The sequence below is a fragment of the Lissotriton helveticus genome, chromosome 3_1 (assembly GCF_964261635.1).
Source record: "Lissotriton helveticus chromosome 3_1, aLisHel1.1, whole genome shotgun sequence".
NCBI lineage: Eukaryota > Metazoa > Chordata > Amphibia > Caudata > Salamandridae > Lissotriton > Lissotriton helveticus.
The window spans coordinates 986,896,658-986,910,453 of record NC_136061.1 but is presented as its reverse complement, the minus strand read 5'-3'; positions in this window follow the sequence as shown (position 1 = coordinate 986,910,453).

The following is a 13,796-nucleotide window of genomic DNA, read 5'->3' as shown; positions in this document are numbered from 1 at the left end:
TAAAGGTTTTTAAAAGAAAACATGGTAGTAGTATATACATTGGTAAAGTTTTTAATAATAGTCACTGTTTTAGAATCATTAAAAGGCAAGTGAAATAAAGCAGACCAATTACATGAAGGGTAAAAGGTATAATACGAAGGAACGCAGTAAAGATAAATGGTCAAGGGCTGTTGTGTTTTCTATTCCTGCAACATAAAGTGATCGATAAGAATCTCATATTCAGGCGTATCGGCGACTAAGACAGCAGGTCGACCCTCTTTTGCTCAACGGCTCCGTCATGGGACGAAGAAACGCTCTTTTTCTCGAAAAAAGAATATATTTTACTTGCAGGACAGTTGTAAATTTTCCGGGAAAGTACATTAGCCTGGAACATTATAACATATATTTAAGAAAAAATAATGTTCGGAAGTAATAAAAAGCGTAATTTTTAGGTCATATGACCAAGCCTTTCATCATTAGAATAAGAAAAGTAAAATGAACCAATGAAAAGTTTTATTAACAAGTCACATGACTTGTTATGCTTACGTTACGCGCTGCGCGCCCCGGATGACTTCCGGATGCGCTAACGCGGCGCGTCATATGACGCATTACGCGACAACGCAGGTCCAGAATATAGTCAAAATGTCTCCACCAACCAGCGGTCGGAACACAACCCCTTTCAGCAGGCTAAATAGTTCTGTTAAATGACAACAGAAGGGACAGGCAACAAGAACCATTAGTCAAAGAGGGGAGGGCTAGTTCTTCTCTACCGGGTTACATTGGGGCGCTACCGGAACTGATCGAATTGGTAGTCTACAGTGTTTCTGGATGTTTCAGACTGAAGCTGGGGTTAGCATGAGAGCAGCACCATTTCGTAGCTCCGTCGTGGCCATTCCGCAACCAATCATGGCAGCCGCTCTTTATCGTTATTTTGGGCGGGGTGGGTGGCGGAGCCGAGGTGTTTTGCAGCCATCATTGTGTGGAGTTCAGTTCATTTCACTAGTTTTGTATTTGTCATGAGGGGTTGTTCCTAATGTTTCTATTTTAGCGAGGTCAAAAAGAGATCCCATTAGTGGCCTACTGATTTTGCTCGATTCCTTTTCTTTTTTTTTTTTACACGATTTTTCGTTATCTGCAAAGACTAAACAGAGTATTGCGACTCTGTGTTTGTTTGTAAATAGAGAATGAACCAAAGAGAACCAATTCTAAAACAGTAAATACTTGGATAACAATCAATCAAATGGAGAGAGAAGCAGGCACGACGTATTACAACGGGGGCAAAGGCCTGCGTTAACTACCCTTCACTATGTGCAAAGAGAGAGTACTCCTAATAGAAATGAGGGGGGGGGGCACCATTCAAAGCAGATCAGTGTGCATAAACACGAAAATGTTTTCACTTACCACGTACTTGACATTCGACAGCTTATGATATTTGCTATTAAAAAACCATTGAAATTCACTGAAAAAATCATAGGTTATAGACCATATATAGTTAGGAATTAGCATTTACAAAACCTTGAAAATTCACTGAAAAAACCATAGGTTATAGACCATATATAGTTAGGAATTAGCATTTAAAAAACCTTATTTTACTCACACAAAACCATTGAAATTCCATATATAGTTAGTTGCACTAACTATATATCGCGCACCCGCAATCCACTGCTGATGATGTCACATATTACATCATTCATGACATGGTCAGTGACATCACTGATGACATCACTGATGACATCTCAAATGACATCACTGATGACATCACTGATGACATCTCATTTGACATCAATGACCACATCACTGATGATATCATTCATGTGACAATACAATGCATCTCATCACATTTTAATATAACCTCTGTTTCACCCAGTGTTAAATACAGAGTATAATTTTTGAAACCATTGACACACCAATACTAGTTACTACATACGCACTCACTGATTCCTACGTCTACACACACATTCACTCATTCACCCATACAATCATTCATACATACAATCACTCATCTTTACAACACTATCATATGCACTCATACACCTATACAGACACTCACACTCTGCCACTCATCCATGGAGTTACTCACACACCTAGTCAGTCCTGTAAAGAATCAATCACACTTCCATTTTCTTGTCTATACAGTTAAACATAGAGCACCTTACATTTTCAAACATATACTAACACATACTTACCTTGTTATACAATCATTGATATAAGTACACATTGATCTGCACAGAGTCACACACCTCCCAGCCAGCCACACACACACTCAGTCTCCCATACAAATACTTGGACAATCAATCAGTAACCCATATAGTTAATCATATAGCTACTGATCAACACATGCAGCAGTTTACAGAACAACAGACATAATGATGCACAAATTAAGACACTTTAGTCACTAACCCATGCACTCAGTGAGACACATTTAATCAATCACTCATACATTCAGTCATGCACCTACTAAATCCTTTGTCCAGACACTTATACTTCCACTCATTCTTCAATATGTAAGACACATTTTAACTTTACAGAAACATACAGTCACTGGATGTTGTCATCAGTGATGTCATCAGTGATGTCATTTGAGATGTCATCAGTGATGTCATCAGTGATGTCACTGACCATGTCATGAATGATGTAATATGTGACATCATCAGCAGTGGATTGCGGGTGCGCGATATATAGTTAGTGCAACTAACTATATATGGAATTTCAATGGTTTTGTGTGAGTAAAATAAGGTTTTTTAAATGCTAATTCCTAACTATATATGGTCTATAACCTATGGTTTTTTCAGTGAATATATATATATATGTGTGTGTATATTTATGTATGTATATATATAAATATATGAGGTATGTAAAGCTCCAGATGTCCGCAAGCGCTGCAGTCGACCGCACAAACGAACAGGAACCAGCGAGACCCAAGTTCAGGTGCAAAGTTATTTTATTATTTTCAAACCCAGCACCAGTCCGCCACGACGCGTTTCGGCTAAAGATAGCCTTGTTCACATGACATCGTCACGAGGGCTGGACACCCATTTAAAGTGCATAGTCTCCATCACATGTTATAGAAATGGAAAAGTTACTATAGTATCATAACGTAACTCCCACACAGTTGAAATATATATGTATATGTAGGTACAGGTTTAATTTAGTTTACTTATATTTTGTTGGGCTGAGAACAGGATTTAGCAAATGTGCCGTTCCCAAGATAGGTGCAAACCTATGCCTGTTTTGGAAACAGTGCATATAATGAAACGGGAACTGGCCGTTCGAAGCCACCTATATGCTTTTCATCGGAGGCAGATGACCCTTTCAAGGTTTAGGCAGCGATCTCCCCGCTTCTTACAAGTGGGCACAGTATGTGACCACATTCCTCTTGGGGGGGGGGGGTGCTTGGGGATCTTTGGCAGAGCGCATGCCTCCCTCCCAAGGGGTACCCTTCTATGCACAGTCAGTGTGCCTCTCTTCAGGTTTCTTCCTTCTGCTTCTGAATCTGTAATACAGCTGGGAGCAAGGGCTTCATCATTTGCATAGTGCCACTTCCCCATGCAAATGATGGAAGGCCCCTTTCTTATCACAGGTAGGTTGAAATAAACAATGGTCTGGGGAGGCCTGAAGGGTCCTCTGGTAGCATGGGCTACAGTTAGATTAAGAAAAGATTGAATCAACCGTTTAGTTTAACCAGAGTCCAGGGAGGACTGGGTTATTTGAATGTATGGACACAAGGTTTTTTTTCTGACAAAACATGTATTATTTGCATAAATGGAATATCATCAAAGTATTATTTCTAGTGCTCACATAGAATGTGGGAGTGTGTGAAGTAAAAGTGTATAGGTGACATATTAAAATTTACATCGCATTGGACAACAATAGTAATTCTCAAAACTCCACAATTAAATGAAAGTGATAAATGGAGTTTTTGTTGAAGAGGTCGACTGCGTTTCGATCTCAGGCTAGTGAAATCACCATCAGGACGTGAGCATGTGAGCGATTAGAATGATGTACACTGTCCGTGGCTTGATAGGTTCAAATCATTCATTCATCAGGGGAACTTGGTGGTAGTTATTAATGATTTATATTGCCCACGTGGGGTACCATCTGTGGAATGAATTCGAATTCCACAGATGGTACCGGATCGCTCCGGTCCACCCCGCAGACTTGCCTGCCTGACCCCAAATTAAGGTGTTCCCAAGCCCCGACGTACGGATTATTGCCCGAAGTCTTCCCGTCCTCGTCCTCCGCCCCACGTGAGCAATATAAATCATTAATAACTACGACCAAGTTTCCCTGATGAATGAATGATCTGAACCTATCAAGCCACGGACAGTGTTCATCATTTGAGAATTACTATTGTTGTCCAATGCGATGTAAATTTTAATATGTCACATATACACCTTCACTTCACGCACTCCCACGTTCTATGTGACCATTGTTTATTTCAACTTACCTTACGTTACCCCAGGTCTCGGTGCTGGGGTCCCCTTGTTCTTTAAATATACCCTTTCTTATCACAGCAGCGCACCTTTTGCACCGGCGTGATCTGTACTACACACAAACATCTACAGCCTTTTCTGTAATACCAAAGTTCCCCAGGGGTGCAACAGGGCAGCCACAAACACCCCTCGCATCCTCAGGACACTTGGTATAATATGGCTGCAGGAAGGAATGACATAAAATAGCTGGTCTCATAAACAATGTTGTTGGTTTTTGTTGTGGTACAAAAGGGGGTGATGATGGACGGAGCATCTGAATCAATCAAACACTCACACCCAGTCAAAAGATCTGGGTTTAATCCATCATCGTTCTTTAGCCCACTCTGCCACCCCATTTCAGACATGGCTATATGCAAATCAGTCTGACCCTGTGCCTCATGAGAACAGTCCAGCCCGAACTGCCAAGCCGTGTCTTCCCTGGACCGGAAACAAGCTTCCGAGTACCGGTTTCTGGCATTCCAGCCATCTTCAGCCCGGCTTGCTTGAATCCAGTGGCAAAGTGAGCAAGGGACTCACGTCTGAGCATACCCTGTCACACTTATGGCGGCCAAAAGCGGTACAAAAGGGGGTGGTGATGGACGGAGCATCTGAATCAATCAAACACTCACACCCAGTCAAAAGATCTGGGTTTAATCCATCACCGTTCTTTAGCCCACTCTGCCACCCCAGTTCAGACATGGCTATGTGCAAATCAGTCTGACCCTGTGCCTCATGGGAACAGTCCAGCCCGAACTACCAAGCCATGTCTTCCCTGGACCGGAAACAAGCTTCCGAGGACCGGTTTCTGGCATTGGTTGTTGTTGTAGCAGCTCATTGGAAGGAAATCACTCCACCGCAGAGACTGACGGGTGAAAGAGTGTGTGGGTCACAAAGGCAACAGCAACGTTAACCCATGATGTGAGAAATGACAGGGATATATTCTGCGCTGCGTGAAAACCCATTACAGACGTGGAGAGAAATCCCGGTCATGCTCTTTGACATTACAAATGCTGATCACTCTTAGCATGACGTGATCGATTTGTGGCCTATGTGAAAGGAGATGATATTACATCGCAGCTATAAGCGGGTAAGACTGAGTACTGTATCTTTTGTATGCGAGTCTGGATATTTTTTCACTGTTTTTCATCTCAATATCAGCAGGGGTGGCTCTAGGCTCATGGCGGCCCATTGGCAGGGAGCATAGGTAGGGGGCCTCGGAAGAGGGGGTCCCGGTGGGAACCAGGAGGAACACAGGCGCTGAGGCCAGTGTAGAGGGAGGGGACCGGGGTCAGGGTGTTTGGAAGTGGAACAGAGCCGGAGGCCGCCAAATCCCTGCCAGGGGCCGCCACGCAAATATGTTAGCATCCTCAGAGGATTATTATATTAAGGATATATATTGGCGTGGCGGCCCCTGGGGTTTGATGGCCCTGAGCAGGTGCACAGCTTGCACATGCCTAAGGCCGCTCCTGATATCGGTTTGGGGGATCAGAGGTGACTGAATGAGCACCCAACTCACAAAGAAGCTGTATTCGGTCAAGGGATGTCACTTGAGATGTTGAATGAGCCGTATAACTCTTTTTTGTTAAGAATTAGAAATGTCACTAAAAAAACAGGGATGTCAAACCTAATACAGAGAAAAAAATAAAGATCTTGGTTTCACCATCAATTTGTTAGCAAGGACTCTAAGCGTTCAGGCATAAAAGATCAATTCCATCAAAATAGAAATATCACGTCTGCTGCTAAGAAACTGCTTCACCCCGCAGGGGTTGTCTAGTAAAGTGGCTCCCACTGCATCACCCATCCAGACCACACCTCCAGGGGTTTTCTTATAGCGCTCTTCAGAGCCTCCAGGTCTTCCATATCAGGAAAGGGCGGCCATTCTCAGAGAGAGCCTGCCCATTGGTGGAACTGTGCAAGGAAATGCAGTGGCTATATCAAGCTGAGGTATGTAACAGAAGCATGATTTTGAGGAGGTCACTGAGTTTCGTTAGGAAGCTTGGCAGAGATGTGAAGTGCACATAGATTGCCACTGAAGGTGAGTGATCTCTGCTTTTGATTCCCCAGGTTGGCCAAGATAAAAACACATGCTGAATTTGTACACTATCTGGTGGGAATGATTGGCAGGCCCTTTTGTAGCGAAGAGCGAATGATGTTGTGTCCTCCACAGGCAGGATCATTTATCATCAGGATGGTGTACGTACCACCACCAGTGGGACGCAAGGTGAAGGAAGTTAGTGATTTGGCTACGGATTTATGAAACTTTTGTAGGGACGGGTAGATTTGCCGGGAAGCAAAGGGACTCCTGGGGACTCCAGAATTCAGTGGTTGACCGGACCTAAAGGGACTTGAAGGACACTAGTGACTAAAGAGTGAGTGTAAGGCAGATCTGAGAAACCCACTAAGCCACTCACAATTTGCGCCTTCGGCTCCCTTGTCTGTATGTGATGCACTGTGTGTCCTTTAATATGCTTGTTGATACTGGCTCATATATGTGTGAAAAGACATTTGGTGCAGTATGATTGATGTTGGCTCCAAGTACATACAACATGCCACACAAAATGAAGCTGATCTAACCTGCAGAAGGTTAGAACATTCTATCTTTCCAGTCCATGAGGCAGGGTCTGGGCTGCAATTCAGACACCTCATTTGAGTTGTGTTCCAGGTTTGTTTCTGGTTACTGTTTACATTCAGTCCAAAGTCCTGCCTGAACAGTAAAGATAGGCCAAAGCTAGGCCTGCGGTTTGGCCGCTGAACCTGCATATGTGACACAGCGGTAAGCATCTCACTTACACTCTTTGGTATGTGAGGAGCTCAATCCACAACTATTGGCCATCTGTTGCCTCTCATCCTTGCAGTATGCCACAGACTGCCTGGAAATTGCAGACTCTTCACTTAGGATGTGTGGATTGGGTGGAAAGAAATCCACATTTTCTTGAGCATTTGATGCCTGTCCTCGCCCACCTTTGTCAAAGCTCAGGAAGAAAGCCTTTGGAGATGCTGTTTACCGTGGCTTGTTTGGGTTACGGGTTTTCATCATTCTGCTCAGCTGGGTTGATCCCACCCTTCCTCAAGTGCACAGAGATTAAGATAAACACTGGTAACTCGCGAGCCAGTGAGGGATTTGACTGAAGTTTGGAATTCTGTCAAATATGTGCAGCTCCATCACACAGCGGCATGTGGCCAGGACAGAACTCTAGAGGTTGCCGTCTTCCAAAAGTATGGCAACTTGTTTTGGACCCTGGAGCGAGTCTTGCTGCTTTGGCCTTCCCTGGGAGAAGGGGAAATTGTCATTCCCACTGTGGGGACCAGAGATGACCCCTGAGCAGCAGGACATGGAGGGAGACCCAGGTGACCGAAGTGTGCATGCAATTCGTCTTGAGGAGGTAAACTGCACAGGAACCAGGAGACATGCCTTTCATCCCTGCTATCCAGAGCTGTACGGAAGTTGCTTTGTATTAGGATCAAGGACTTGCTTATCACATTCCAATGCAGTAGGTGGGATGGGGCTACATTGCTCCTCACCACCCTGTAGCGCTCTGTATCTTTCTGTGAGCTTGCATTTCCCTCTGTCTAGATTGGGGGGGATTTCCCCTTTCACACTTGATCTTAGGGTGTCGTTCAGTTGACTGAGGTGTGCCTCTCATATACTGGACACATTTCAACCTTCTTTGTGGCACAACTAGATCTAAGGAGATTGTTGCTTAAATATAAGACTTTATCAGAACTTTCCTTAATTGCTATTGAGAACTAGTTGGTTCATTAGGTTTCCCGGCCTGGTGTCATAGATATGTCTCACAAGATATGAGCCCCTAAAATGCGGTGCCCCAGGAGACCTACTGCAGGGGAAAGGCAACTTCCTGACCAGTGGTCCTGCAGATGAAGCAGTAACTGTGCTTCCAAGTCACTAACCACTAGAGCCCAGTAGTCCTTTTAACTAGATGCATGGGGAGGGTGGCGCTCCCATCCGTAAGCACTCAATTTGGAGCCCACCTCATCAGCCCGCAACATTGCCAAACCACTGACGAATCACTGTGGCCATGGTGAGGCTGCTGGCGGCTGCTGTGAGGCGGTGGCAATCTGCTACGCTGTGCTATCACGATGATCCCTGTTAAGAGGCCCAGCTCCCCGGCTATTGGGCTTTGGCCCGCTGGCCGCAGTGCTTTGTCCAAATCCGGTGGGAAGCTATGTAATACCTCACTGTCCGCCACACAGCGGGCAGCACTTGAAAGTTTTAATGGTGGCCTGAAATGCAACCTGGGTCAGACCACATATTGACCTACACTACATCGAAACACCACCGGACTGAAATGTGGCCCTCTCCTGCTTCGGCTCTCCATTCTCTTGTTGACTGGCGGCTTGGCACCTGGAAAGACATGGTGGGGAACACTGCACTCTTAAGCAGGCTGTGTGCTGATACGGATTGCACTGCAGCCTGCAACTTTGGCCCTGTCTACTCTAATTATGAGCTGCTGGCCCTTTGCAGATTCTTTTTTGCGTCAGTGGGTGATGGTGGCCTGAGATGTATATGCGGAGGTCTGGGGAACAGCAGGCGGCCCTAGTGCGCAGTTTATTTGTTTTCTGGAGACGGTGCACATCCTGCCCTATGCTATGTAGGAGACTTCACATATTAACTCAGACTTGATTCTACCCACTACACGTGTCCTCAGATGGAGGTGTGCACGTGACTGCTCAACGAGGCACATATGATCTGGGCGAGGCAGAGCTGATTGTGGACTGCATAGTAATCAATTGCTGATTTTGTGCCGCCTGACTCTGCAGTTCGATCCATATAGCCACGCCGAGGAGGCCGTTGTCCATTGCAGTCTACTGCATCCGTAGTATGATCACTTGTTTTGCGTGGTGCTGTCCAGCGACATTGGCTAGACTTTCCTCTAGATGGGCACTTCAAGAAGCTAGAACATGGCCCCCTCCACCTCACAGTGCTCTGAAGGTAGCTGTGGCCAAGAGGCTTCACATATTAACTCAGGCTTGATTCTACCCACAACACGTGTCCTCAGATAGAAGTGTGCACGTGACTGCTCAACGAGACACATATGATCTGGGTGAGGCAGAGGTGATTGTGGACTGCATAGTAATCAATTGCTGATTATGTGCCGCCTGATTCTGAAGTTCGATCCATATAGCCACGCCGAGGAGGCTGTTGTCCATTGCAGTCTACTGGATCCTTAGTATGATCACTTGTTTTGCGTGGTGCTGTCCAGCGACATTGGCTAGACTTTCCTCTAGATGGGCACTTCAAGAAGCTAGAACATGGCCCCCTCCACCTCACAGGGCTATGAAGGTAGCTGTGGCCTTATAAAGCTCTTTATGGCACCAATAGCCCTCCAAACAAACCAGACCAAATACTGGCCCTTGTGGAGGCTTGCCTAGCCCTGGAGGTGAAAACATTAGACACACTAACAATCAATGTAACTATTTTATTCAAGCTATCTGGTAAATCTGACAGATGGGTGACTTGGTCCATCGGGTCCATGACATTACAGAACGTGTGCGACCCATGGACGGTCGCACACATAGATGCGGAGAGCAGCTCTCAACGCAAAAATCTACTCATAATTGGGCTGCCAGAAAGGCATTAGAGCAGTGATGCTGCTTGATATATAGAGGAGTGGTAGAGGACAGGCGTCATGTCCCTGTCCCTTCTGTTCACTGTGGAGCGCGCTCACAGATTACCCACGAGGCCCCCACCAACTGGACCCACTGTGAGGCCAGTGGTGGCAAGGATCCTAAACTACCTCAAAAGAGTTGCTATCCTAGTTGCTGCTAGAAAAATGGGCCACATCAAACTTGAAAATGTCCATGCAATGATTCTTCCTGACTACAACACTATTGCTCTACAAAAGAAGCATGTATAATTTCTGAAAATTCTGAAGAAACTGCGGACTCTTAATTTAAAATATGCACTAATCTTTCTGGCGAAGCTGCGAGTGGTCGCCAATTATTATACTTATTTCTTCAATGGGCTGGACGTGGAAATGGCCTGGGACTGGGCAGCGTCAAATGAAACACCTAAACACACTTCGCCAGCTTTTCCTCTAAAATGGAGGTGCGTCGCCGCACAGGAAAAAAAACATGATAATAACTGTTAGAATTATAAATGCTATGACAAGGACACCAGTTGAAGTAAGACTTGTTTATTAACCATCCACTCTCCTCACTGGAGAGTACACCAACATTCTATTGCAAGCTTCAGGGCAGGGGATACCAACTAGGAAAAAGGGGAGGGGTGGACGGGAGGTACCATATGGGAGGTAAGGTTACAACACATCTCCCTTCCATAAGGGTGACAAAGAACAGAAGAATAGGACCCAACGGAGGTGGGATAGAATACATTCTATATTACTATAAGGAATTAAACTGAACCAGAACCTTAATCATGCGCATATACAATTTTATCAAAGCTCCACCATTGACCATTTTCGAGTTGAACCACATTTTTAAGCACCTTTGCAATTTTACAGGGTGTGTAGTATTTGCTTTGGGTGACTCCCACTTTATTGTTCCTCCTGGCTTGTACCCTGTCACCTACCTCCCACTGGGAGTCCTTCACCCCATGTTTCGTATCATACCACCGCTTGTAATTGTCTTGGTGCAGTTGGATCTTTTCTGCTGTTGTCTCCTGATCCACTTTCCTGGCCTCACCTCCACTCAACCAACTGGGATTCAACTTGGTGCAGGGTTCTCTCCCACGCCATGCTACAAAGGGTGAAATGCCTGTGACCTTATTCGGGGAGGCGTGGTATGCCCACAGACACTTCCTAAGGGAACCCTCTATGTCGTGTCCATTGGTGGCAGCTAACTGGATATGTTCCTTTATTATTCTGTTTGCCCGCTCGACTAACCCATTGGCTTTTGGGCAATACAAAGCTGTGGTCTCATGTTTAATGTCCAATCCCTTGAGAAATGCACACATTTCTTCCGAGCTAAACTGCACTCCGTTATCTGTCACCAAAGTCGCTGGAATGCCTTCTTCGACAAACACTCCATTCAAGAACTGAATCGCCACCTTTGTGGTGACACTGTGCACAAACTTCTGCTTGATCCAATGGGTTGTGTAATCTATTAAGACCAGCATGAATCTCTTCCTTTCACCTAATTCCTGCATGGGTCCGATAATGTCCATGGCCAACTTGCTACATGGTTTGGTTGGCACCATTACAGGAGATAATGGTGCCTTCTGCACCGCCTTAGATTTGTCGCTTTTGGCGCACGCTCCGCAATCCTTTACAGCTTGTTCAGTCATGGCGTCCATCCTTGGGAACCAGAAACTGGATCTGTCTCTGGCTTTAGTAAGGCTTCACCCCAGGTGGCCTTCATGCGCTAAGTCAATGACCTTCTTCCTGAGGCCCTTGGGTGGAACTACTCTATGATTGCGATAGATTCTGCCTTTTATGAAACTTAATTAGTTTCTCACTTCCCAAAACTCCTCTATGCCGGCGTCCAGTTCATTCTTCTTGTTCGGCCATCCTTTTTCCATACATTCTTTTAGGGAGTTTAATTCGCTGTCCTCTTTCTTCTCTTCCTCCCATTCCCTTTCCGTGATCGCAGGCATCTCCGTCATTAGTATAGGACTGTCCAGGGCTTCTTCTGTTTCCCCCACTTCTGGTAACGGGGACCTTGACAGGAAATCCGCGATTTTATTCTCCTTGCCCGGTACATACTCCACGTTGAAGTTATAGTGTTCCTGTCCCAGGATCCATCTGCTGATGCGAGGTGTACAATTTTCTAACCCCTTCACAGAGAATATGAAGGTGAGGGGTTTATGATCGGTCCAGATGGTGAACCTTAAACCCCTCAAGAAAAACTTGAAATGTCTAACGGCCTAGAAGCAGGCCAAGGCCTCCCTTTCAATTACGGAATAATTCCGTTCCGGGTTTGTAAGGCTCCGGGATGCAAATGCGATAATCCTCTCCTCTTTTCCATCTTTCTGTATCAAGGTCGCGCCCAGGCCCTTGTTGGAAGCATCTGTGGCCAGGATAGTTTTTTTGATGCGTCAAATGTACCTAGTGCCTGGGAGTTTATTAATTCCTCCTTTAATGAATTCACCACTGCATCATGCTCCTCGTTCCATAAGAAATCTTTGGTTTTCTTCATAAGCTCTCTCATGGGTTCACATTTGGCAGCAAAATTGTCCACGTACTTGGACATATACTCTAAAAGCCGCAGGAAGGACTTGAGTTCTTCTTTGTTCTTAGGGCTGGATGCTTCTTTCACTGCTTGGATTAAACTGCTCTTCGGTCTGAACCCGTCTTCTGTTATCTTGTGGCCCAAGTACTCAACTTCCTTCACTTTTATTTTGCATTTTTCTTTCTTCACAGTCAGACCGGCCTCCATGAGTCTGCTGAACACCTGTCTTATGACCCCATCATGTTCTTCCTCCGTTTGTCCATAGACAAGTATGTCGTCCTGGAAACACATGGTACGTTCGACTCCTTCCAATATCTTCTGCATTCCTTTCTGGAATATAGCAGCTGCAGACGCCAGGCCAAAAGGCATCCGTTTAAACATGAATGCTCCGAATGGGGTGATGAACGCCGTGAGGGGTCTCGACTCTGGATGGAGTTCAATTTGGTGATATGCCATGGACAGGTCAATCACGCTGAAGTATTTAGCAAGGCCCATGGTGCTCAGCATTTCGTTGATTATGGGCAAGGGATGTCTTTCCACCCATATATTGTCGTTTAGACTGCGTAAGTCCACACAAAGACGAATTCCTTCTCCGCTGGCTTTGGCCGCAATAACAATCGGAGCCAACCATTCTGAGCAGTTTATTGGTTGGATTATGTTTAACTCACATAGCTTGCGCAATTCCTCTTCTAGGGGTATTTTCAACATGTGTGGCACAGGGCATAGTTTATGTACGACTGGCCTTGCATTATACTTTAACTTGATTCTGTGTTGGAACTTGTGTAGACAGCCAAGCTCCTCTTTAAATAGCTGCCCAAACTCTTCACAGATGTTATCTCTTCTCAGGGACCTGTCTGTGAGCAAAACTTGTTCGGCACTATTTGGATCTAGCATGATACCCAGCGCTTTTTGGTGAACCCATCCCAGTAAATTAGACCGTGATTCCACTACATACACTGTTCCATACGTTTCCCTGTCCTTAAAACGTAGCTGCACACTTTTCATGCCTACCAATGGATTTTTCTCCTTGTTGTATCCTGTGGGAGAAATATCAGGCATTTTCAATTGATTCACGTTACAATTTTCCATAGACACAAAATCAACTTTGTTAAGTAAGGTGTATGGAGAGCATGAGTCTGCGTACATTTCTACACGTTGGTCATCAAGGAAGACGTCACATTTGGGGTAAATAGAGTT